We start from the raw sequence: 27,364 nt of genomic DNA on the forward strand, positions 1-27,364 counted from the left end.
AACTTTAAAGAAATGATTCAAATACATAAAAACAATAGTTATTTCCCAATAGATCAAAAGTAGCTTCCCAAAGAAACTTATCAATATCCATATGAAACAATGATCTAAATTATTAATAATTAAAGAAATGAAAACTAAAAAAACTCCTAGGTTCATTCTCACACTCATCAGATTGCCAAACAAAGAAAGACAAAAGGTCTTTGAAGCATTTTTAAATGCACAGAAGGAAGGCCAGAAGGAAACACAGACAAACAGGAAAGCTTTAGAAGTTAGATGTCAATTTTTTATATGCCTTTTTTAAAGGAAAGGCAAACTGTACATAATAGATTCACAATGTCATTTCAGTCCTCTTTTTCTGTTCTACTTTGTACATGGAAATGTACATTTTATTTGACATTTGTTAAATTCGGGGGGGGGGGGAGAAAAGAATTTAAAGAAATAAAGAAGTCTCTTTCTGAAGGTTCCTCTCTTCCTCTCCTCCCTTTTCCATACCCTGGGAAACTAAAGATGCTTCTATTTGATACCATTCAGATATCAGCCTGTAATTTAGGCCTTTCTCAACCTTTTCTTTCCCCTTGAAAGTTTCTTTCTCCTATGTTTTATGTTTTGCCTTGGGGCCGTAGTCCCTGCTCTGGAATTGGTCAAAATCTTCCATGTTAAATATCTGTGTCTTACCCTTTCCAAATAAGACTTTTTTTTTAAACATCTGTCTTCTCCAGACTTATTACTTAACTCAAAGTGAATTAGAGGTCAGAGCACTGGACTTATTGTCAGGAAAGATATGGGTTTGAATTCCATCTCTGCTATTTACTGGGTGTAAAGGGATCTTTAAGAGAAGGGCCTGGCATGTTGGGTTGGACATGAGTGAACAAATAAATGATAAAAAATGGTGAGAATTATACTTTCACTGTGTCCTCAAAGAAAAATCTTAAAGTTCTATAGAAATGGGATGAGTTATTATACCTGGTCTTATTTATGCAGAGGAGAGGGGCAACACAGTGTGATGGATAGAGAGCCAGCGTTGGATAGAGAGCCAGCGTTGGAGAATCTCTCTATTTCTTTCTCTCTCTCTCTCTCTCTCTCTCTCTCTCTCTCTCTCTCTCTCTCTCTCTCTCTCTCTCTCTCTCTCTCTCTCCCCTCTCTCCCCTCTCTCTCTTCTCCTCTCCTCTCCTCTCCTCTCTCTCCTTCTCTCTCTCCCTCCCTCTTTTTCTCCCTCTCTCCCCCTCTCTGTCTCTCTGTCTCTGTGTGTGTGTGTGCCTCTGTGTCTCTCTTTCTGTCTCTGTCTCTGTTTCTCTCTCCCTCCCCCCCCTCCCTCCCTCTCCCTCTCTCATCTCTCTCTCTCTCTCTCTCTCTCTCTCTCTCTCTCTCTCTCTCTCTCTCTCTCTCTCTCTCCCTCTCCTCTCCTCTCCTTTCCTCTCTCTCCTTCTCTCTCTCCCTCCCTCTTTTTTCTCCCTGTCTCTCCCCCTCTCTGTCTCTCTGTCTCTGTGTGTGTGCCTCTGTATCTGTTTCTCTCTTTCTCTTTCTTTCTTTCTCTCTCTCTCTCTCTCTCTCTCTCTCTCGCTCTCGCTCTCGCTCTCTCTCGCTCTCTCTCTCTCACTCTGTGTGTGTGTGTGTGCCTTTCTGTATCTATGTCTCTTCTAGTCTCTCCTCTTTCTCTGTGTGTATATCTCTCTATTTCTCTGTGTCTCTGTGTCTCTGCCTCTTTTTCTTTTTCTCTCTGTGTGTCTGTTTGTGTGTGCGTGTGTGTGTATCTGTCTCTATCACCCCCCCTCCATTCCTTACAAATGATTCTCTAAAGCTATAAACTAGGTTCTGATCTGACTGGATAGAGGGAGTTTTCAGATCACAAAGTACCTCAAGTTGATGAAATCACATATCTGAATCAAAACAAAAACAAAAATAACAGAGAATCTCATTCAATTTGTCAGACTGGGCTGGGAAAATGTCAGGGGCTGATGCAAATCCCAGGCCCCAGTCAATAATCCTGCTTTATAGAGGCTTACTTCTGGCCCTGGGAAACTAACTCCAAGGTTGAAGAGCCTACATTCAAATCCTACTTTTGATCATTATTGAGCTTCCTCAACTATAAAAAGAGGAGGATTAGATTAGATGTCCTCTGAGGTCTCCTAAGTTCTAAATCTATAAGGTAGATTGCAATAATAACAATAAAGCCTATTTGTAAAGCACTTTGAAGTTACAAAATGATTTCCCAACAACAACCCTGTGGAATAGGTAATCCAAGTATTATTCTTCTCAGTTTCTGATGAAGAGACCTGCTTAGGGGCATCTGGGTGGTGCAGTGGGTAGAGTGCTAGATGAGCAATCAGGAAAATTAAATTTGTACCTAGCTCAAATACTTACTAGCTATGTGATCCTGGACTGGTCATTTAACCCTGTCTGCCTCAGTTTCCTCATCTGTAAAATGAGTTAGAGAAGGAAAAGGCAACCACTCCAGTACCTCTTTGCCAAGAATACTCCAGATGGAATCATGAAATCTTGAATGCAATTGAAACACATCTGAACAATAACAAAAAAAAAAAAAGTACCTACCTAGCAAGATTGTTATAAAGATCAAGTGAGACAATAATTATTTGCAAATCTTGCTACCTAAATAAATGATAGTTTTTATTAAAAAGCAAGTCCATGAGGGCAAGAACTGTATTTACTTATTTCCATATCCCCATCTCCACAATGCGTACCACAGTAGTCTATTATAGGGGCTCAGGAAATATGGGTTGAAGAACACGCCTATCTTTCAGGAAACCACAAATTCCTGGAGAAAAGAGAATGTTTCCTCTGTGTCTGAGTAACCCCAGCTCCTGGCATATTGCCAGGCTTAATAAATGCCAGTTGAGTTGGGTCTTATTCTGGCTCCCAACCCTATGCCCCATATTAGCACAGGTGTCATATTTGGGTCTCACTAGTGAGAAGAGGGCAGAGACATAAGAAGAAGAAAGGTAACCTTTTCCCTGGGAAAGAAGAGGAATGGAAAAAACTAATTGTCAGGTGCAGCTGCACCTTCAAATTATCCAAGTTGTTGCATTCAAGGTGAAAAAAAAGTCATCTCTGATTGCAAATTGCAGCCCCTGAAGTAAAGCTTCCGTCTCGTGTGAAAGATGGTAAGATGAGTGACTAGGACGTGTTCAAGCACATCTCCCAGTAGCACCTTGGTGCAGGAATTGGGAAGTAACCGCAGAATCCCAAAATCTGAGAATGGGAAAGGATGTCAAAAAACTATCTAAGTCAGCCATTTCCTGAAAAAGAATTCAGGGTGTATGAAAGGAACAATAGATTTGGAAGCATTGACCATGAGGTTAAATCCCAACTCAGCCCTTGCTACCTTTTGAACCTTAAGCACTTCTCAGTTTCTCCCACGATAAGGGATTTGGATTAGATGATGTCTGAAGTCCTTTCCAGTTCTAAATCTATGACCTTAATGAAGTTCTCAAAAAGTGGGGCATCCAATTTTTGTCTTTGTTTAAAGACATCCCTAGAGAGGATTTGCTGTCCCTTCCAAAGCAGTCCCATCCACTTTAGGCTTATTCTAATTGTTGGAAGTTTTTCCCCACCTTTAGTTTAAATTTACCTCATTCTAACTTCTACCCTATGGCTTGATGGGAGCCAAGCAGAATATATTTAATTCCTAAGACTCAATAGCCCTTTAAATAGCTTGAACACAACTATTATGTCCAACTAAGTCAACTTACAATAATTACAATTGTAATGATTTTTTTTTCCTGAGACAATTGGGGTTAAGTGACTTGCCTAGGGTCACACAGCTAGGAAGTGTTAAGTGTCTGAGGTCAGATTTAAACTCAAGTCCTCCTGATTCCAGGGCTAGTGCTCTATTCACTGCACCACCTCGCTGCCCCAATTGTGATAATTTTTTAAAGAAACAATATGAGTCTCAAACTGTAGAAATAAAGCAAATAAAGCAAAGTCCTAGGATGAGTGTTTAGAAGCATTCTCTCTCCCTACTTTCTAGGTACTTCTAAATGATACAGTGGATAGCCTGTTAGCCCTTGAAAATAAAGGGAGATGGCATGTCTTATGCAAAGAACAGTAAGGAAATCATTGTCACTGGAACATTGGTGATCATTGTGACTTCATTCTGCACCCCTCCTTTCTCCCATTAGATTGTAGGCTTCTTGAGGAAAACACAGCTTTCCCTACATTCTATAATAATTCTCTGCACACAGTAGCTGCTGAGAATCTTTATCTTTTATTGACTCACTTTGGAGAACAGCATTTGTACCACCAGGCTAAATTCATTAACTAACTGTTTGACAGTCACTGCTCATGCTTTGAGTCTCCATTTTCTACTTAAGTTATCTTTCACTAGTGATTAGTTTCCTTCAGCTCCTTCCAAACACCATACAAGTCAACATCCACTGGAAAGGAGTGCAATTCCCTATGTTATACTGAACCTCGGAATCTCAGTTTCCTCATCTGTTTAAAAAATAAAAGATCAGATTGGTCTCTCCTAGCTCTCAATCTATGATCTCTAAGTTCCTGTTTGGTAGTATATCCTATGATGATGACAAGTTCAATAGTACTACATGCATTTATTAAGGGACTATAATATGCAAAGTGGGAGTAGGAGAGGGGACATAAAACAATCCAAAAATAATAAATGCATGATATGCAAAGCCATGAAAAAAAAGGGAAAAGGACAATAATAACTAGAGCATGACGGGGAATGGGGGCACATGCTGGTTAATGTTTAACAACCAGTTCTTTAAAAGCAGACTCTATGTTTTTAAATCTTCTGTTTCATTCTTTCATTTTGTTTTTTCTCGATAGCACTCTATTTTTCCAAATATATGTAAAGATAGTTTTCAACATTCATTTTTGTAAGACTGTGTTCCAAATTTTTCTCCCTCTCTCCCTTACCTCCCACCCTCAGAGACAGCAAGAAATCATGTTAAATATGTGCAATTCTTTTAAACATATTTCCATATTTGTCATGTTGTGCAATAAAAATCATTTCAAAATGGGGGAAAAAAACATGAAAAAAAACAAACAATTACCCAAAAAATGGCAAAAATATTATGTTTTAATCTACGTGCAGTCTCCATATTTCTCTCTCTGGATGCAGATGGCATTTTCTATCCCAAGTCTATGGGAATTGTCTTGAATCACTGTATTGCTGAGAAGAGCCAAATCCATCATAGTTTATCATTACATAATCTTATTATTAATATGTACAGTGTTCTAATTCTGCTCACTTCACTCAGCATCAGTTCATATAAGTCTCTCCAGGCCTCTCTGAAAGCATCCTGCTGATCATTTCTTATAGAACAATAACATTCCATTACATTCATATTCCATAATTTATTCAGCCATTCGCCAACTGATGGACATCTATTCAGTTTCTAGTTCCTTGCCACTATAAAAAGAGCTGCTACAAACATTTTTGCACATGTGGATCCTCTTTTATGATATCTTTGGGATACAGATGTAATAGTGAGACTATTATATATGTTATATATATATATGTATGTATGTGTATTAGATAGATATATGTTATATAGATATATAGATATAGATATAGATATATTATATACAAAGGGTATGAGCAAATTTATAGCCTTTTGGGAATAATTTCAAATTGCTCTCCAGAATGGTTATATCTTTTCACAACTCCACTAACAATGTATCAGTGTCCCAGTTTTCCCATATCTCCTCCAATATTTATCATTATCTTTTTTGTCATCTTAGCCAATCTGACAGGTGTGAAGTGATACCTCAAAGTTTCCTTAATTTGCATTTCTCTAATTAATAGTGATTTCCCAATATTTTTTCATGTGATTAGAACTGGCTTTCTTCATCTGAAAATTTTCTATTTGTATCCTTTGACCATTTATCAATTGGAGAATGGCTTGTATTCTCATCCCTATATTTTTTAGAAATAAGGCCTTTATTAGCACTCTTGGATGTAAAAATTTTTCTCAGTTTTCTACTTCCCTTTTAATCTTGTCTGAATTGGTTTTGTTCGTACAAAAACATTTTAACTTAATACAATCAACATTATCCTTTTTGCATGTCATAATGTACTCTAGTTCTTCATTTTTGGATGATTTATCAATTGGCAGAACCCATTTTTTAAGTTAAATAGGTATTATGCATATTTTCTCCATCACTTTCTTAAATATACACAAGTAACCAAACAATACATCAAACTCTGATTTGTTAACTTTGGCCAATTTCCTAACTGTAAATGCTCACACTGAAAATTTAATAATCATCTTGCCAGTATGAGTTGGCTCCAACCCACCCCTGCAGAGGACTCCAGAAAGGCTTCCTGTAGGAACCACTCTTAAACCATGGAGCTATGATTTAGGGGCTATAGAGATTATAAAAAGTAGAGATGAGGATTGCTCAAGCTCACTTTTGTAGAAGGACATGGACGAAGGTAGAAGATGGAATATCTTGAATAGAAACCAGCAGGACAGCTTAACTGGAACAGTGTGTGAGGGGAATACTACTAATAAGAAACAAGCTACTGTGTTTAGTCTGCAATGTTTTGGTGAAAAAGTAATCAAAAATGTGTCACATCAGCCATAGAACTTACACCTCACCCCTCTCTGCGACTCTGACCTCCTGTTTGAACAGTGGAATCCTCTCCTGTTGGAGCCTCCATTTAAAGAGGAAGCCCAGGTCAGCCCTCTCTTTATTTCCCATCTGGCTGTTCTCCTCTGGATATCTCTATCATGCCTTCTTCTCCCTTCCCTTCTTTTCCTGTTTCTTTTTGTCTCCAACAATAGATTATAAGCTCTTGAGGGAAGGTACTGTTTATTGCCCATCACCTAACATGATAACTGCCACACAATATGGACTTAATAAATATTTATTGACTAACTTAACAGAGAGTCCTGATAATTTGCCCTACCCTAAGGATAAATTCATCTTTCCAACTATTTCTGAATTTAGTTCAGTTGAGCACAGAGACTTCATGGAATAAGGAAGGAAATGTGATCCTAGTATCCATTGGCTCAAGTAATTCCTCAAATAATTCCACAATGGGGCAAGCATTTATTAAGAACTTGCTGTATATTAGACACTACTTAAGGTGCAAGCAAAAATGAAAAAGTCTTTATCTTCAAGAAAGTTACATTCTACTAAGAAAATTAATCCTATATATCAGAGAAGTAAATAAAAAGCTTTTTTTTAAAAAAGTAAGCTACTATATATGTAGATCAGAATTTCACATTGTACATTAGGATAAGGTTAAAATGAGTACATGATTTAGACATAAAGGATGACACTATAAAAAAATTAGGGGAGTATGGAATAGTCAATCTCACAGATCTGTGGATAAGAGAAAAATTATGACAAAACAAGAGGTGAAGATCATAATAAAATATAAAAGGTTAATTCTGGTTACATTAAATTTAAAATATTTTCACAAACCAAGATTAGAAAGTAAACAGAAAACTGGGGGAGGGGGGATTTTTTACATCAATCAACATTTATTAAGTGCCTATTTATCTATAGGCCAAGTATACAAATATAATCAACGAAAGCATCCCTACTTGAAAGGAGTAAGGAGAATTTTGCTTTAGAGAAGGTAGAAATCTTATCTAATTTCCTCTAAAGAAAAGATAGGGTAGGGGCAGTTAAGTGGTGCAGTGGAAAGAGCACCAGCCCTGAATTCAGGAGGACCTGAGTTCAAATCTAGTCTCAGACACTTAATACTTCCTATCTGGGCAAATTACTTAACACCAATTGCATCAGCAAAAAAGAAAAAAGAAAGAAAAGATAGGGTAGGTTTAGCTATGTAGAAGAAGAGATAGAAGATTGAAGTTGGAGCTATTAAAAAGGGAAGAGAAAGAAGACACTCCTTCCTTGTCCCCCTCAAGATTAGAGTGAGGTCTGTGAAATTCAAAATATGTGGGGTTATAGGTTTCCAGATTAAGTTTGAAGGGGAAGAATCCAGATTAGGAAGGCAAAGTCTCAGGAGAGCCAAGGGATATCAGGAAGAAAGCTGAGGTTCAGAGGTCACAGACTGGAAGTAAATCTTGGATGAAGATTGCTAGATTTCGTGCCTGATGAGGGTTAACTCCAGAGAAGAAATAGCAGTCAAAGTCAAGAAGAGGAAATTAGTACCCCAACTGAAGACGCTTGGGGCAGAGTCAAAAAAGTATAGTACTAAACCCAGCTTCATCGGGGTTTCCTTGAGCTGGGTCAAACTATATCACTACTACCCTGACCAAAAGAACTTCTGCTATAAGAGTATCTCCAAATGTTGTCACCTAATGAGGTTGACGTTGGGAAGTAAAATGTGAAAGAGTGGCAGACAGCCTGGACACTTATTAATTTCTAAAGTCCAATACCAGCAGTTCTCTCTGCAAGTATACAAGGATCAGAAGTCCTCCCACCATTGGTTACAGTCCTCCTGCACAAGGGAACATTCAGGATACAGTCCCTCCTCCCACTTGCAAATACTAGCTAAATCCAGGATCCTACATTGTGGAGCACTCGTAGAGACTTGTATCTTTGTAGTGTTTGCAGGCCAAGGTCATCATGCCCAGTGATTATAGTCGAAATAGTAGAGATAGGGGGTATTTTCATGGGAAGCAAGACTTGTGTTTACCAAGAAGCAGGCATTTTTCTTCTGTGGGGATCACTGGTGGTGAAGATCATCTTCTGAACTAGACACAAATTTGGGGTGCTTAGCATCTATGCATATGTTGAACAGATCATTATCCTTCTGAAGCCCGTGGGCCATATCCATGAGGCCCAAGAGGAGCAACCTCTATCCTGGTTGAGAAATGATCTAGGAGATCTATCTCCTTTTGGTTCTCTGAGATTCCAAGGAAGCCTAGAGCCCAAAGTAATAGCAAAGTACCTCTGAAAATTTTTACAGCAAGTTTTTCTGATAAAGGCCTCATTTCTCAATTATATAAAAAACTAACTAAATTTATAAAAATATAAGATATTCCTCAATTGATAAATGGTCAAAGAAAATGACCAAGCAGACTTCAGATGAAAAAATGGAAGCTATTTGTAGTCATTCTAAATCACTCTTGATTAAAAAAATGCAAATTACGTTCACATTAGTTAATATGACAGAAAAGGAAAATGACAAATGTTGGAGGGGATGTAGAAAAATTGGGACATTAGTGCATTGTTGATGAACCTGTGAACTGATCCAGTCATTCTGGAGAACAATTTGGAACTTCATTCAAAAGGCTACAAAATTGTGTGCCCATTGGCCCAGAAATACCACTACTTAGTCTGTACCCCAATAAGATTTTTTTAAAAAGGAAAGGACTTATGCACGCAAAAATGTTTTCAGCTATTCTTTTTTTGTACACTGAGGCAATTGGGGTTAAGTGACTTGCCCAGGCTCACACAACTAGGAAGTGTTGAACTGAGGTCCTCCTGACTTCAGAGCTGGTCCTCTATCCACTTCACAACCTATCTGGCCCTACAGCAACTCTTTTTAAGGTTAAAAAAAAAAAGTTGAAAAAAACTTTACATGTAATTGGGGGGAAAATGAACTATTTTTAAAAGAATTTTTTTTAAATAACCCAAAGTAATTTTAAGAAGTTAATACTGTTAATTAGAGCAATCAGAAATAGCCTCAAGACCATACTTGAGCTATATTTTGAAAAAAGTAGGGATTATAGAGGGGGTGGAAATGGGCTTTGCGGAGGAAGTACTTTTCAGACATGGGGAAACACCTTTGTACCTGTGCAAAAACATGGAGGTGGGAAATGGAATATCATTCTTGAGGAAAAGCTAGCAGTCACAGAAGAAAATGTTTGTTGTTCAGTGCTTTTCCAGGCATGTCTGATGCTTCATAAGTCTCTTTTGCTTTTTTGGTTTTTTGACAGAAGTACTGCTTAGTCATTTCCTTTTCCAACTCATTTTACTAATGAGGAAACTGAGGCAAACAGGGTGACATGGCTGGTCATACAGCTAGGAAGTGTCTGAAGCTGGATTTGAATTCAGAATCATTCTGACTCCAAGAGCAATTTTCTATATACTAAGTCATCTAACTATGCTATGAAGAGAAGCAATGTGACCAAAAGGCCTGCTGAAAAACTGCAAATGTAAGGTCAGGAAGATGCTGCCAGACCCATTCATCTTTGCCCACTAATTACAGTGCAGGCCTACATGATGGTTTAGTGGTTAAGACTAGCTCTTCAGGGGTAATAAAAAAAAAACAGCAGTCCCTTGGTGGGAGGGTTTTTGGCATTTCCTCTGAATTCCATAATGAATAATTTATATAAAAGCTTTATTGGAGCCCAGTGTTCCACAATAAATGTTCCATGAGAACACACTCAAATATTTCAACATTAATATCTCTCCAGTGGATTCAGCTGACAGCCCAAACCAGATTTGAGTTGCTACATTGCTTATTTACGTAAAATATCATAATCTCACTTGTATTTGCATTTTTGAAACATTCCAAGGGTGATAGATTCTAAAGGCATGTCAGCAAAATGCAGCTGTTTCTATTGGATCAAAGAGGGTAGAGAGCCTCTGGGCATCATAGAAAGAATACTGGACTAAGAGAAAAAAGAACTAGGCCTGGGTACTTGTTCTATGGCTTGCTACAAGAATGACCTTGGAGCAATAGTCTCAACTCCTAATATTGAGAGAATAATACCCAGTCTGCTTAACACTGGAGTGTTGTTAGGATCAGATGGGCTGAATATAAAGTAAACATTTGTTGAAATTACAAACTAAAAACTGTTGCAGGAACATAAGGACCAGTTATTGTTAGTCAATAAAGTGAGTCAGCACCCAATCCTCACCCTCACAGCAGCACCTGGACAAGAAACCAGGAAGAAAGCATCTACATGGGTATCTGTAACACAGTCTTTATATAGAATTATTTCACTCAAACATCTGCCAACATTTGGGGGTATCTGTCAGGGATGAAATAGAATGTAAATTCCTCAATGGAAGGGATTATTTCCTATTGTCCTTGCATCCTGAGAATCATGCAGAGTACCTTAGATATGGTAGCCACTTAGTAAAGGTTGAGGGGGCAGCCAGGTGGCAAAGTAGACAGAGCACCAGGCTTGGAGTCAGAAAGACCTGAATTCAAATGTGGCCACAGACCTTTACTATCTATATAACCCTCTATAAGTCACTTAACTAACCTCTGTCTGCCTCAGTTTCCTCATATGTAAAATGAGAAGGAAATGCCAGTATCTTTGCCAAGAAAACCTCAAACCACCTCACAAATACTCAGACATGCTGAACTTGAATTAAGTTGAATTAAGGATGAGTATGAACCCTAAATTTCATAAGGATCTCTAGACTCCTAAACCAAACAGTAGATTTGTTCTCTACCTTGAGATTAGAAGGCTATTGTACCAATGAAAAGAAAGAAATATTCCTACCTCATCTATCTCTCAATCCTCCCTCACCAGATATGTTTCTATGTAGCCAAAAAGTTCTATCACAGCATCTCAACATACCTCCAAGATTTGTTTATCTATAATGAGGAGGAACTTTCAAGATCATCTACTCCAGTGATTACCAATTTAAATAGAAATGAGACCATCAAACTGTAAAAAAAGATCCCTGTGTGCTGTATATGGATTTGGAAAGCCATAAATTAATATCATATTCTATTTCATTTTTATTATTTTGTCAACTATTTCCTAATTACATTTTAGCCTAGCTCAGAAAACATTCCAGGCAGTAGGTCTAGTCCAATCCCCACATTTCACAGATAAAGAAACTGAGAATCCAAGAGGTAATATTGTCTTCCCCAAGTTCATACTGGTAATAAGCATTTCTGATGTTTAACACTGTGCCTGAAACATAGGAGCCGCTTAAAATGTGATTGTTGACTAATCACAGCTGACATTTGAATCCAGATTGTCTGCCTCCAATTCCAGTGGTGTTTCCATTTGATCATGCACCCAAATTAATCTAGAAACAGAGGACTCCTCCAACTCTCCCCTATCAATCTGGAATTCACATAAACCTACCTTTCTCACCAAAAAAAAAAATTCCACTGCCTCGTCTAGGTGCCAAGAGATCTTTATGAAACTCATGACTCATAACAATACTTACTTAGGTTAATATCATATGTTATTCCCTATGATCTAAATGCTATTAGAATGGGTCTTTGAAAAAGCAAATCCAATTTGCTGCCCAATGTAGGAATCTTCTCTGTAACAAACTCCAAGTCATCTAGCTGCAAGCTGAATATTTCCACCAAAGAACGATTCACTGTTTCACAAGGTATATTATATTACTGGATTGTTTGAATTGTTAGAACATTGTTTTTATAAAGCTTAAGCCTATCTCCTTGGTCTCACCTACTGGTCTTACTCTAATGGTAAGAAAGTTTCTTGAAGAGAGGAACCATCTTGCATTTTGCCTTTGTATACCCAGTGCCTAGTATGGTGCCTTGCATATGATAGGTGTTTAAGAAATGTTTTATTAATTTGGATTAAGATGACTTCTACCCATTTTATGTATTATTTTTATATTTATATGCATATATATATATAAATATATTAATATATAAGAGTCTCTGTAGAATAGTCTTTCAGACTTTGGAAGACAGCCACTACTATAGCCCTCCCAAGCCTCTTTTCTAAAAATGGAAACATTCACAATCCCTTTAAATGATCCTCATAGGACATGATCCTCACTATTCTACTCATACTTATCTGTGTGTACCTTATATTTTCTTTTTACATATTGAATGTGGAGCCTAGAGCCACAAAATATTACACATGTAGGTTGATCAAGTATGGTCTGACCAGGTACTAGCAGCTGCCTCATCCTGAACATTCTGTCACCTAAGACATCATCTTACACTACTGATTCATGTTAAACTTTGTTGCTATTGCTATTATTCAGTCACATCCAATTCTCTGTAATGCTATTTGGGGTTTTCTTGGCAAAGATACTAGAGTGGTTCCATTTTACAAATAAGGAAACTGAAGCAAACAGAGTAAGTGACTTGCCCAAGGCCACACAGCTAGTGTCAGTTTTGAACTCAGAAAGATGAGTCTTCCTTACATGAACTGATGCTGAGTGAAATTAGCAGAACCAGGAGATTGTTATACACTTCAACATTACTGTATGAAGATGTATTCTGATGGAAGTGGATATCTTCGACAAAGAGAAGATCTAATCCAGTTCCAATTGATCAATGATGGACAGAATCAGCTACACCCAGAGAAGGAACACTGGGAAACGAGTATAAACTGTTTCCATTTTTGTTTTTCTTCCCAGGTTATTTTTAACTTCTGAATCCAATTTTCTTGTGCAACAAGAGAACCGTATAGGGGGCAGCTAGGTGGTGCAGTGGATAGAACACCAGCCTTGAATTCAGGAGGACCCAAGTTCAAATCTGATCTCAGATACTTAACACTTCCTAGCTGTGTGACCCTGGGCAAGTCACTTAACCCCAGCCTCAGGAAAAAGAAAAAAAATAGAGAGAGAGAGAGAACTGTACGGATCTGCACACATCTATTGTATCTAGGATATACTATAACATATTTAACATGTATAAGACTGTCTGCCATCTAGGAGTGGAAGGAGGGACTCACTTCGGAACAGAAGTGAATGCAAGGGATAATGTAAAACATACATATGTTCTGTCAATAAAACATTACATCAAAAAAAAAAAAAAGACGAGTCTTTCTTATTCAAAATCTGATATTCTATCCACTGTGCCAGGAGTAGGGGTCACTAAAATCCACAAGTCTTTTATCATGACCTACTGCTATCCAACCATATCTTCCTTTCCTATTGTGTTTTTGCATTGGTTTCTTGCACCTAAGTGCAGGACTTTACATTAGCCGTCACTGTGTTTCCCTGGCAATTATGCCTCTCTCTAAATCAGAAGTATACATGTCCCTGTCTTTTAGAAAGCTGTTGTTTTGATGGGATTTGTTAGTTTTAAACTAAATTGGAAAGAGAGAGAGTTCATTTGGAAGGACAGTTGATTTATAACCCAGAGACTGAGACGTTCCTGGTAATGTGACATATTCATGGGATAGTCAATGTAAAAGCATCAGCTATCTGATTGAAGTTGCAAAGGAGACCTTGGGTAGAAAGGAATTACCTTAACTGGAAGATGGCCAGGACTCTAGGACTAACACAATTACAAGTAATATTTCTTTCAGGGAGGAATGTCTGCCATGACAAACACACAGAAGATATTCCCGAACTGTCATGGGTCAGTTCCTTTGGGCTCCAAAGATTGGCTGCTGCATCACTGCTTAGCAGTATCCGTGCTGGACAGCTCCTTCTGATCTGCTGATCCTACTTAGTGAAAAGGATGAATGCAGAATAGACTAAAGCTAGCTAGCTGAAAAGTGGTCTCTACTTTCCTTTTAAATGCAACTGGCCCCAAATTGGATACTTTTTCTTCAAGGTGCTGTGCAAAACAAATTAAATCAACGTCTAGCTCTTTTCTTTTTTCCCTCATCCCCCCCACCAATGTAGCTGAATTCTCATTTTCTCATTCTCTCATTCTCTCTCTCTCTCTCTCTCTCTCTCTCTCTCTCTCTCTCTCTCTCTCTCTCTCTCTCTTACATACATACACACACACACACACACACACACACACACACGCAAATATACACACTCTCCACGATTCCAAAAATTATGAAATGTCAGCTAATAGAGTAGGGAGTAGGGGAACTGTAATATCATTTATTTAATAAAGGCTTATTGGCCTAAATCAAATTAAATTGAATTCTTGATTCCAAGGCTTGCCCACTACATCATAATGTTCACCAGTAGCAGCAGCAGCATCACAATTTCCTAGTTTTTGCAAGCGATTATAAATTCCATAAGTACATTTCTTCTTTGTGAAAATCACTTTTCATCTCGGATCTTTAGTTTCTTTATCCATAAAATTTTTAAAAACACACTACCTACCTTAGAGAGGAAGGGAAAGGGAATAAGCATTTATTAAACACCACTATATGCCCTAGCACATAGTGCTAGGTGCTTTACAAATATTATATCATTTGATCCATGTAAGAGCAATCCTCATATCAGAGTTTCTAATCCTTCCTAAATACTCCATATACCCTACATGTAGATACTATAGTGTAATGGTACTATCATTAGTTATAAGTGATTCTTTTTTCTTCCCATAACAAATATATTTTCTGGATTCCTATTAGACTATATTCAACTTGAGAGCAGATACCATTTCTCATTTATATCTCTCTTTGTGTGTCCTCTCTCTCTCTCTCTCTCTCTCTCTCTCTCTCTCTCTCTCTCTCTCTCTCTCTCTGTCTGTCTCTGTCTCTCTCTCTCTCTCTCTCTCTCTCTCTCTCTCTCTCTCTCTCTCTCTCTCTCACACACACACACACACACACACACACACACACACACACACACACACACACACACTGGGCCTCATGACCTGCTGTTATCCAACCAAATCTTCTTTTCTTGCTGTGCTCTTGCAATAATTTCTTGCACCTGAGTGCAGGACTTTACATTTACTATTGTTTTGTTTCACTACCAAATATGCCTCTCTAAATCAGAAACATACGTGCCCTGTCTTTTAGAGAGCTACTGTTCCAAATGGGGATTTGTTAGTTTTAAACTAAATCGGAAAGAGGGAGTTCATTTGGAAAATGCCAGAGGATAAATCAATTATATGACCCAAGTTAAGAAACAATTTTCAAGCACTGAGGAGCTGAGAAGTCCACATGAAACCTGTTTTTAGTACTAGATGGAAAGAACTCACAGGTATCAAAAAACAAGACAAAAAATTCCCCACTTCCTATTACCCAGATGATGGAGTTTTCTTGAAAGAAACTTATGTTTTCATCAATGATTACTGCCTCATGATGCTGTAAACAAAGCCATCTTTGCACACAATTAGATTAAGAAGATAACTACATGATATGGTTTGAGGGTATTCTGCACATAGTAGGTGCAGAAATATCTGTTGATAAGAATTGCATGAAGATTGAAGGGAGTTGAGAACTCTATTGTTTTTTTTTTCCAGATGAGGGTAGGGACAAAAAGCAGGATGGATGTTAATCTTAAATTGGCATGAAGATTATAAGATCATAGTCCAACCTGGACTTCCCCCATTAAATTATCATTTCCTCAAAGATAAGAACTTTCTTTTGCTTTTCTTTGTATTCTCAGCACTTCAGTGCTTGGCATATAGTAGGCACTTAATAAATGCTTATTGACTAGCTGACTAAGTTATCCTCAGATGTAGGATCAAGCCTGATTTTCTGACTCAAAATGTAGAATTCTTGCTTTTTCTTCCTCTTTAACCCAATTTAATCAACATTTAGTCAATGCCGGGTACTTATTTTTAGTGTTGGGGACACACAGACAAAAATTAAAACTGGCTTCCAGTCTTCATAGAGTTACACACTCCTTTCACTGAAATACATTGCTTCCCGTGAGATATAAGGCTTTGTTAAAGGTCAGGGAAAGTGGAAGAGAGAAGTGTTTAATCGAAGAAGAAAAAAATTTGGAAGTGGGATAGAGAAGAGCACATGAGAGTTATCTTCAAGTATGTGAAGGGATGTCATGTGGCAGAGGGATCAGCATTGACCAGGAGCAACAAATTTATAGGACAGAGAATTTAGGTCTGATGTCAGGGGAGGGAAAAAGATCTGTTAACAATCATTGTTGTTTACAATTTTTCATGACCCCATTTGAGATTTTATTGGAAAAAATACTAAAGTGGTTGCCATTTCCTTCTCCAGATCATTTGACAGATGAGGAAACTGAGGCAAAGTTAAATGACTTACTGGTTAAGAATCTGAATTTGGATGTGAACTCATGAAGATGAATCTTCATGACTTCTATCTACTTCACCACTTAGCTTCATCCTCTGACAATTATAGCTGCTCAAATGGCCTTCTCTTCACTTGAGGTCTTTCAGCAGAAGATTGATGATGATAAATAGCACTCCATCAGTGGGATTCTCTTTTCCACCACAGGTTGGACTAAACAGCCTCTGAGGTCCTTCTGGGATCCTGTGATTCTGTAAAAGCTGGGAATTTCAGATATATGACAGGGCAATGCAAGAGATAGTCTTTACCTGTCAAGATTTACAACACCCTCAAATCATATCATGTAGTTATCTTCTTAATCTAATCATGTGCAGAGATGGTTTTTGTTTACCAACCTCATGAGGCAGTAATCACTGATGAAAGCATGAGTTTCTTTCAAGAAAACTCCCTCATCTGGGTAATAGAAAGTGGGAAGAAAGTTGGTGAATCAGGCTTAGGACAGCCTTGTCTTGCCTTCGGTTCCCTGTGAGTTCTTTCCAACCAGTGCTAAAAAAACAAGTTTCATGTGGACTTCTCGGCTGCACAGTGCCTGAAAATTGTTTTTTCAACCTGGACCATCTAATTGCTTTACCCTCTGGCAGCAAGAAGCCAGTTTTCAACACATCTGCAAGTCACAGGGAATGTGTTCTCTAAATTTCCAAGGACTCAGATTTTCCCCTGCCAAGAAATCAACAAGCATTCATTACTCACCTACTATGCACCAAGCACTGATGGGCACTGGAGATACAAAGGGGACAAAATTGCCCTCAAGAAAATTATCATCTATCCAAAAAAAAACAAAAAAAACCTAAGCAAATGCTTACCTATTTTTCTCTAGCCTTCATTCATTTTTCTTTAGTTCTTGGTTAACAAGAGGGGGACAGTCTCTAAAAACACATACAGTGTGATCTGCCGGCTACAAGGCATGGGGAGGCACGGAGAGAGTGGCACACAACATGGGCTCTGATCATCCCTGCCTCTTCAGAATATGCATAAACATCATCAGTATTTTTTGTGATATTAAAAAGCTTTTCATCTGGTGGCTGAATTGGAATTGTGTGTATAAACAAAAGGCACAAATATACAAATACTCTATCCCTTTAATTCTATTCTTTGTTTGTCTCTGTGTCTTTTTGTCATCTCTCTGTGTCTCTCTGTCTCTGTCTCTTGACTTTTCTCTGTCTTTGTCCATCTCTGTCTCCTCATATTTCTGTGTATCCATGCATTTCTCTGGTGGGTTCCTCTGTCTGCTTGTCTCTTTCTCAATCTTTCTATGTCTATGTGTGTGTGTGTGTTTTTTATTTCTATTTGGCTCTCTCTAGCTCTGTGTCTGTCTCTGTTCTGTCTTTCTATCCCTCTCTGGTGAGTTTTCTCTCTTTTTCTGTCTCTCTCTGTGTCTCTGTCTCTGTTTCTGTTTCTGTGTGTCACTCTTTGTGTATCTCTCTCTCTCTCTCTTTGTCTGCCTCTGTGTGTGTATTTGTCTGTCTGTCATTCTCTCTGTCCCCATTATTTATCTATCTCTCTCCCAAAGCTTTCAAGTAAGAAAGAATAAATCTGGTTAAACCTTTAAGTTTGAGAAGTATCAGTGACAATACTGTAGCTACCTTATCTCCTTACTTGAGTTACCATATGGCCTTGAACACATGGTGTTGCTATTTCCTGATTCTGTTCTTTTTCATTCTTTCCTGATCTTAGATGAATGAATATCAGAGGCAGAACAAACCAGACTGTGTCCTTGTAAACTTAAAAATGTTGAAATGAGTCATGATAGATTCAGAAACTGGAGTCCAAGGCAAAGTCTACCAGCAATTGAAAAAAGCCAAGTCTGGGGAAGACCAAGTGCAGTCCTGAGGAACACTGACACAGCCCGGCAGTGAGCTGACCCAGCAGGCAAAAAGTGTGTCGGGCAAAATATGGACCAACTTGTGCATAAATAAATTTGGTATGGGGGAGAGTTGGAAGCAAGCACTTTAAGTAGCTAGGATGGGGTAGGGTAGAGTAAGATGGTTGATTAATTGGTTCAATCAACATCCACCCTTATAGTGATAATGATGCAGAACTGGCAAATTATGTCACTACACTACAGAGTCTGTTGGTATCAGTTGGTAGTGCCCAGAAATGATCACAGGAAAAGCACAGCAGGTTACCAGCATGAGATCTACCAGTGGAGACCCAGGAATGAGGGGGGGGTAGCTAATTTCTCCTCTGGGACCACCAAGTAGCATTTAAAAAGCCCTGTGAATCTACAGCAGCAACATAATATTGGTAGAAATTTAATAAACTATAGCATGAAATATTTATCCTGTTACACTGGCTTAAGTAATTTAAGCTTGCTGGAAATCAACAGAATGTTTTCATTTTTAATGAGCCTTCAGTAAAACAGACTCTTCCATCACTGTCAGGTGAGCGAGTATGGCAGGGAGCGAGGTCCGTTCACACGATGCAATTTTAATCTCCCCACAGAAAACAATACTGAATAATGCAGAGCGTTTTACTGAAGCTTTCCCCCCTATTTGAGACAAAGCTGGGTTGTTTAAGCTGAGCAAGTCTGACATTTGTAGAGGTTTCTGGAGACTGATGACTTCTTTTGGCTCTCCTCATGTCTCTGAGAATCCATGGAAACGAGAACGTTTTCAGGAGCAGCTCAAGGTCATTTATATTTGCCCTTCCCCTTTGAAAACTTCCACAGTCAATCAGACTGTCAACTAGGACTTATTCAATATAATGGAGAGTACTGGATTTGGACTCAGAATTCAAATTTTACCACAGATGTTCACTAATTTTATGACCCTAGGCAAGCTTTGTAACTGATCTGTGCCTTAGCTTCACAATCTATAAGACAAGAGAGTTGGACTCAATGACCTCAGCTTTCTATACTCTAAGGTCACTGGGAAAAAAAATATGGAAATAGGTAAATTGGTTTTTTGTTCTTCATTTTCGAAGAGAACCAATGATATCGAGGAGAGATGCCTTGTCTCATGTGTGAATCGAATTTAACGAGGCAGAGTCATCAAAGTAGCAGGACAAAAGTCCTGGTGATGGCCCAGGATGCAGTGGATGATCTTGGTGCCTTCAGGGTCTAACCAAACTCTACGTGCACCACAGAGTTTGCTTGATCTTCCTCCATGGCTATTGGAACAATTTTTTTCTTATCTACTCATTCTGCCAGGGAAGATTTCAGGTACTTGGAGTAGGACTATCCCCTAATATATAACACAATATGATATAACAGAACAAATAAATAACTCACCCAAACTCACTGCCAGGTTTAAGGTCTATTGGCTATTTTCAACCTAGTTTAGTCCATTTGCCAAAATGTTTGCCAAAGTGTGGCCATCGTCATGCAACATGTTATTGGTGCACAGGTGAGAGCTGGGTGAAAGTGGGACACTAAAGATGCATGAGTAGCCCCTGAAAAGGGTTGACACCCCTCACACCAGAGATGCTAATCCTCCCAGGACACCCCATACACCCCAAGCAGATAGAAAACTCAGTAATAAGAGGAAGAAGAAAACACTAAAGAAAGAACTCAGGAAAGTCTATTCCTAGGAACTGAACAAGGAAAGATTCTATTCTATTCTAAGATATGTAGATGAGAATAAAGGCTCAGAGGTGGGAGATACAATCCTTACTTTAAAATACAGCAAATAGGCTAGTTTGATAGGGACCATAGGATCCAGGAAGGAAAATAATGTATAATGGACATAAAGGGGGCATCTCTTTTGATCCTCACAATAAGCCTTGGGGTTAGGTGCTATTATTATCCCTAACACAGTTGAGGAAACTGAGGCAAACTGGGTTAAGTTTCTCACCCATAATCACACAGCTAAAAGGGTCTGAAACTAGATTTGGCCTCATAAGCTTCCCCTGACACCAGGTCTGTCACTTCATCCATTGTTACCACCTAATTCCTTCCAACAGGAGTCAATAGAAATTAATTGACTATCTGTCTGCATGGTCCTTAAAAAAGGAGACCAGTTAAGAGCATGGGATTGATGGGCTGAAATTTATTGTTCTCTCCTTCAATTAGCTTTGCAATAGAATGTAGACTTCTTGAGATCCAGAAGTGGCTTCAGGTTTTTTGTTTTGGTTTGGTTTGGTTTTTTTGAGGCAATCTGGATTAAATGACTCGTTTAGGGTCATACAGTAAGTATCTGAAAATGAATTTGAATTCAGGTCCTAATGATTCCAGGGCTCTATCCATTGTACCACCTATTTGCCCAGCTTCTTTTCTAACCTTATATATTTCTCTTAGAGGCAATTGGTAGCTGAAAGTTACATGTTCATTCATTTTGCAATAGAATGTAGACTTCTTGAGCTTGGGCTCATTTCTGTCTTTATATTCCCTTGACAATAGAGTACTGGGTCTGAACTCAGGAATATCTGAGTTCAAATCTGGCCTTCAACATTTGCCAATTATGTGACTCTGTACAAGTCACTTAATCTCTGTCCATCTCAATCTCCTCAACTATAAAATGGAGATAATGACAATACCTACCTATTAAAGTTATTGAAGATCAAATGGGATCACTGAAAAATAAACATGTTAAAGAATTCATTATGTAGAAGAATAAAAATATTTTAAAGAACTCAGTCCATGTAGATTACTACATATAAATATATACAGATAGATAACAGCAAGACAGACAGATGATAGATCGATAGATAGACAGACATAGATAGATAGAAGACAGACAGTTAGGTAGATAGATGAAATATTTAATTCTTTTTGCCTCAAAAGTAAAACCAAGGGAATGAGATCATGACTAACTTATCTCAAACTCATTCCCCACCTCCCAGTGAAACAACATAGCTCCAATCCATCTCCTCCTGAATGTCAGCAGCATTCTCTCTGTAGAACAAAGAACAAACCACTGTCCTATAAGGCAAAAACTTGCCAAGTGGTCAGTCTTTGGCCAGAGAATGAAGGGCTCAGTTGCTTTTGTTTTCTGTTTTCTCTCTGGGAGGAAAGTCAAAAGGGCTCTCCTTCTAAAGAGCAGTAGGGGGGGGGCTTAGCTGCACTAGAGAGGAGCTAGGTCAAACTAGCAGCAGGAGGAGATCATATCTTCCTGTACAAGAGGGGTTGTCCTGAATGGGGGTAGGGGAAAGAAGAGCATCATATTGACTCAAGCTCCACCACAAACAGGACTGCAGTTCCGGGAGCTCTTTGTACTTTCTGAATTAAATGTACATGGGATGCCTGGCACAGAATGTATTATTTTAAACCAAGGGAAAGAAGAAAAAGATAAGAAAGAGAGGAAGGGAAGAAGGGAAGGAGGAGGAAGGAAGGAAGGAAGAATTGATGAGAAAGAAAGAGAAAGAAAGAGAGAGAGAAAAAGAGAGAGAGAAAGAGAGAGAGAAAGAAAGAAAGAAAGAAAGAAAGAAAGAAAGAAAGAAAGAAAGAAAGAAAGAAAGAAAGAAAGAAAGAAAGAAAGAAAGAAAGAAAGAAAGAAAGAAAGAAAGAAAGAAAGAAAGAAAGAAAGAAAGAAAGAAAAAGGAAGGAAGGAAGGAAGGAAGGAAGGAAGGAAGGAAGGAAGAAAGAAAGAAAGAAAGAAAGAAAGAAAGAAAGAAAGAAAGAAAGAAAGAAAGAAAGAAAGAAAGAAAGAAAGAAAGAAAGAAAGAAAGAAAGAAAGAAAGAAAGAAAGAAAGGAAGGAAGGAAGGAAGGAAGGAAGGAAGGAAGGAAGGAAGGAAGGAAGGAAGGAAGGAAGGAAAGAAGGAAGGAAGGAAGGAAGGAAGGAAGGAAGGAAGAAGGAAGGAAGAAAGAAAGGAAGAAAGAAAGAAAGAAAGAAAGAAAGAAAGAAAGAAAGAAAGAAAGAAAGAAAGAAAGAAAGAAAGAAAGAAAGAAAGAAAGAAAGAAAGAAAGAAAGAAAGAAGGGAAGGAGGGAGGGAGGGAGGGAGGGAGGGAGGGAGGGAGGGAGGGAGGGAGGGAGGGAGGGAGGGAGGGGAAGGAAGGAAGGAAGGAAGGAAGGAAGGAAGGAAGGAAGGAAGGAAAGAAAGAAAGAAAGAAAGAAAGAAAGAAAGAAAGAAAGAAAGAAAGAAAGAAAGAAAGAAAGAAAGAAAGAAAGAAAGAAAGAAAGAAAGAAAGAAAGAAAGAAAGAAAGAAAGAAAGAAAGAAAGAAAGAAAGAAAGAAAGAAAGAAAGAAAGAAAGAAAGAAAGAAAGAAAGAAAGAAAGAAAGAAAGAAAGAAAAGATAGAAAGAAAGAAAGAAAGAAAAGAAATCAGGCAAATCTTGCTGGGAGGATAAGAAGCTTTAGGCATTTTTCTCTCTCCCCGGGTTTTTACAGAGATGCCTCTCAGTCCAGCCTACCCCATACTTTCTGACATCCCCAAGTGTCTGTGATGTTGAAAATAAATCCCTTATCCCATTAGCATCACCTCAGGAGTGTTCTTGGTTTCTGATGATTTGGTCACGACCCTGATATTATTCCAGCATGGTGAGTTGTTTACAGCAGGGGCTTTTTGAGTGGAGTTCTAGTTGGAATGAGTTCAAAAGTTTCTTGGGAAATCTGCAAGAGACAAGAGTCAGGGAAGTGCCTCAGAAAGCTGATTTTCATCTTTCCCCACATCCCTTGAACAGAAATCCACATGTTTCATTCATTTACTTAAAAAAAAAAAAAAAGGCATAGGCAGGGTTGCCCTGGGGCAAAGAGATTATTGCACAATCCAGATGTTTGCCTCAAGGATCCTGAATGCTCTGGAAGATCCTTTTGGCATAATATTGTCATATACACCCAAAATCGGATTAAGCTTCTTTTGAGGACAAAATCTGAGTCCAGGCACATACTGGAGAAAAATTTCAAATCTGCAGGGGAACTCAGCACAGAACTATGAAAATAACACAGGTTAGGAAGCATAGAGGGCCTGGGTCAAATGTGAGGTCTATCATTTACTATCTGTATAGCCTCGCTCAAGTATCTTTGAGATTCAATTTTACTCAACACACATTTATTAAGAGCCTACTAGGTGCTGGCTTTTATACAGTGTTGTAAAAACTGCAAAATGTTTTATACACATTTTCTTATCTGATCCTCATAACAACTTTGTGAAGTCTAACATATTATTCCCACTTTAGAGATGAGAAAATGGAGGTCAATAGAGATTAAATGACGTTCACAGAATCAGGCAGCTTAGAAATGTCTAAAGCAAATTTGGAAAAATGAATACAAGGGATAATATTATAAAAAAAATAATTTAAAAAAAAAGAAACTGGAAAAAAAAAAGAAATGTCTAAAGCAAAACCCAATTCTTCTTGACTCCAAGTTCACTACTATATATTTACTACATAATCTTAGGGCTAAATTAGATGGAAAGCTAGTTTAGATAAAGTTTAAGGTTTTTTTCCATCTATCCCATGCTTGTCATGTATATACTGATTTATATATATACACATATATATGTGTATGTGTGTGTGTGTGTGTGTGTGTATTATCTCCCCTTTTAGAACAGAAACTTCCTGAGAGCAGCAACCATTTTTTACTTTTCCTGTGTTATCCCCAGAATTTAGCCCAGTGTCTAGTAATCAGTCAGTTAATGGCACTGGGCTAAATTCTGGGGATATACAGAAACAGTAAAAAGAGGGACTTCAGCTCCAAGAAGCTTATAGTCTAAGTAAAGGAGGAGACACTATGTCCAATGAGATACAAGCAGGGAAAATTGATGAGATATTCTTGAAAGGAAGGAGCTACCATTGAGAGGCCCCATTCAGGTTCAAAAGAAACCTGCGAAGCACTTGGTTAATGCTTGTAGACTATTAACTGGCTGATTGATTGATTCAAATCCAGAGATCATAGATCCAAAGTTGGAAAGGAATTTAGGGTCCACCTAGTTCAAACTCAGAGTTTTACAAAGGAAAAAACTAATTTAGGGGTTAAAACACTTGTCCAAGGTCACACAGGTAGAAATCATTAGAGGCAAGGTTTGAACTCATTTTCTCTAATTTCAGAACCAGTGTTCTTTCTCTCTCCAGATCTTTGATCTGTGATCCCATTCCAATTAAAAGTATCAATCCCCTGATTGGTGGGAAGAGTTTAGCCACAAGGAGCAATTCTAAACCAGGGTTTCTTAATATGTTGACTGTGAACGTGAGGGGAGAGGGGAAGAGAGGGAGACAGAGACAGAGACAGAGAGAGAGAGAGAGAGAGAGAGAGAGAGAGAGAGAGAGAGAGAGAGAGAGAGAGAGAGACAGAGACAGAGACAGAGAGACAGAGAGACAGAGAGACAGAGAGACAGAGACAGAGAGACAGAGAGATGCATAAATAGATGGATAGGTAAATGTCTGTATATGTAAATGGATAGCTATCTAGATGGATGGATGGATAGATAGATAAATAGATGGATAACTAGATGGATGAAAAAAAGAGGTGGATAGATGGATAGATAGATTAATGGTTATACAAATGGATGATAGTTGGATAGATAGATGGATAATTGCATAGAGAGAAAGATAGAAAATTGGATAGAGAGATAGATGAATAAATGGATGAATAGAAAGATAACTAGATGGATGGATTGATGGATAGAAAATAGACAGATAAACAGAGATGGATGGATAGATATATGGATAGAGGTAGATGAATAGAAACATGGATGGATGAATAGGCATAAATAAGTAAATAAATAGATAAATAAATATATATAAATGGATAGCTATCTAAGTAGAAGAATAGATAGATGATGAAAGGCAAGATAGATAGATGAATGGATGGATGAATAGCTGGATAGAGAAAGAGATAGATAGATGGATAGATAAATGGATAAACAGATGGATGACAGAGAGATAGATAGAAAACGTTGGGTTTTTTGTGATCCTATTTATTCTATTTTATATATTTAAAAACAATGTTCTATGATCAGCAGGATGATTTCAGAGAGGCCTGGAGAAACTTACATGAAGTGATGCTAAGTGAAGTGAATAAAAGCAGGAGATAATTGTACACCACAACAGCAAGATTACAATGATGATCATTTCTGATGGATGTGACTCTTTTCAATAATGAGATGATTCAGGCCAGTTCCAAAAGTCTTGTGATGAAGAGAGCCATCTGCAATCCAAAGAGAGGACTGTGGGAACTGAGTGTGGATCACAACATAGCATTTTTACTCTTTTTGTTGTTGTTTACATTTTGTTTTCTTTCTGATTTTATCCTTTTTTCATCCAATTTTTTCTTGTACAGCATGATGATTATGGAAATATGTATAGAAGAATTGCATATGTTTAACATATATTGGGGATTACTTGCTATCTAGAGGAAGGAGTGGGGAGAAGAGAGGGAAAAAATTGGAACACAAGGTTTTGTAAGGATGAATGTTGAAAATTATTGATGCATATGTTTTGAAAATAAAAAGCCTTATTGAAGGAATCCAGAGAATCCAGGAGGTAGAGGCAAAGGAGAGCTGGTGAATGGAGACTCAGGAGAAAGAACATCAAGAAAATGATGGAGAAAGTGACAACTATCTTCAAGTATTTAAGTATTTCAAGTATTATGTAGAAGAGGGGTTAGTTTTTTTTTATTTTGTTATAGAAGACAGAACTGGGAACAATTAGTTACAGAGGGGCAGATATAGGCTTGATGTTAGTAAAAATTTTCATAATTAGCATTATTTTAGAAAATGAGATAGTATGTTTTGGATGGTAGAGAACAAACAACTCTAAAATAACATACTGCACTTATGGCCTTCAAGTGAAGATCAGATGACCAAATTGGAAAAATCATTGTTTTGAAGGTGCTTGACAAATTAGACAGACTTGTAGGTCCTTTCCTCTTCTGGGATTCTGTTTAAATGTGTGAGTCGATCTCTGGATGGATCCACATACCGAGGGAAGTTGAATCTTACTCTGGAAGCTGATTTCTTTTTATAATCCCTAATAAAACTATTGGTACCACTTGAAAATAAATAAATAAATAAATGAGAAAATAAAAAGCTTTAATAATAAAAATAAATAAATAAATGAAATTGAGTTCCAAATTCTTTGTCTCCCCACCCACTTCAATTTGATATAGGTTATACACGTGTAGTCAGGCAAAACACATTTCCATATTAATGAAGTTGTAAAAGAAAACATAGACCAAAATAATAACCTAAGAAAAATAAAGTAAGCAAAAGTAAATAAATAAATAAAATTTTAAAAATTGTTCTGAGAAGAGATCCATAAGACCTTACCAGAAGGACCCATGACAAAAAACTGTTAAGAACTCTTCTTCCAGCAGAATAGGTTCTGTGCCAAATGGTGAGTTTATAAATCTTGTCTGTGTTGTTCCCTAACTACCTTTTCTGCTTTCCTCTCCTCCTACACTCCCTCTCCACATACTCACCCTCACACCTGTCCTGGGTCTCCTTCCCCCAGGTTCCAGCTTTCAGCAAACTGTCAGCCAAGGAAAGCTGTTGAAAAGGGAATGTGTCAACTAAGGAAAGCTTAAGGTGTTATCCTTCCTTTGGGGTACTTCCGATTTATGCAGAATTTCCAGAGGCATAAAAAATATCTTCTAGCTCTACAGACATTCATTTCTGATGACAGAATTTCTGGCCTGTGTGAAACATTAAAGTTCTTGGACAGAGTAATTTTTGGGGTATCTTTCAAACCTAGAACACCCTTAGAATTCTTAGT

General features: G+C 37.9%; 1 long non-coding RNA gene and 1 pseudogene across 2 annotated transcripts in view; both read right to left on the minus strand.

The window, feature by feature from the left end:
- LOC141564219 (uncharacterized) overlaps positions 1-26,630 on the minus strand; it is a 34,472-nt gene extending 7,842 nt beyond the window's left edge. Inside the window, exons 1-4 of one of the 2 annotated variants that reach the window (XR_012488595.1) lie at positions 26,421-26,630; positions 25,646-25,799; positions 23,134-23,264; positions 21,256-21,287 (exon numbers count right to left, since the gene is read on the minus strand). This is a non-coding gene — a long non-coding RNA (uncharacterized LOC141564219). The remainder of the gene's footprint in view (positions 1-21,255; positions 21,288-23,133; positions 23,265-25,645; positions 25,800-26,420) is intronic. The other variant, XR_012488594.1, reaches the window with a different exon arrangement.
- On the minus strand, positions 8,136-9,679 carry LOC141559764 (folate receptor alpha-like; annotated as a pseudogene).
- Positions 26,631-27,364: the final 734 nt, after the last annotated feature.

The sequence above is a fragment of the Sminthopsis crassicaudata genome, chromosome 3 (assembly GCF_048593235.1).
Source record: "Sminthopsis crassicaudata isolate SCR6 chromosome 3, ASM4859323v1, whole genome shotgun sequence".
Classification (NCBI taxonomy): domain Eukaryota; kingdom Metazoa; phylum Chordata; class Mammalia; order Dasyuromorphia; family Dasyuridae; genus Sminthopsis; species Sminthopsis crassicaudata.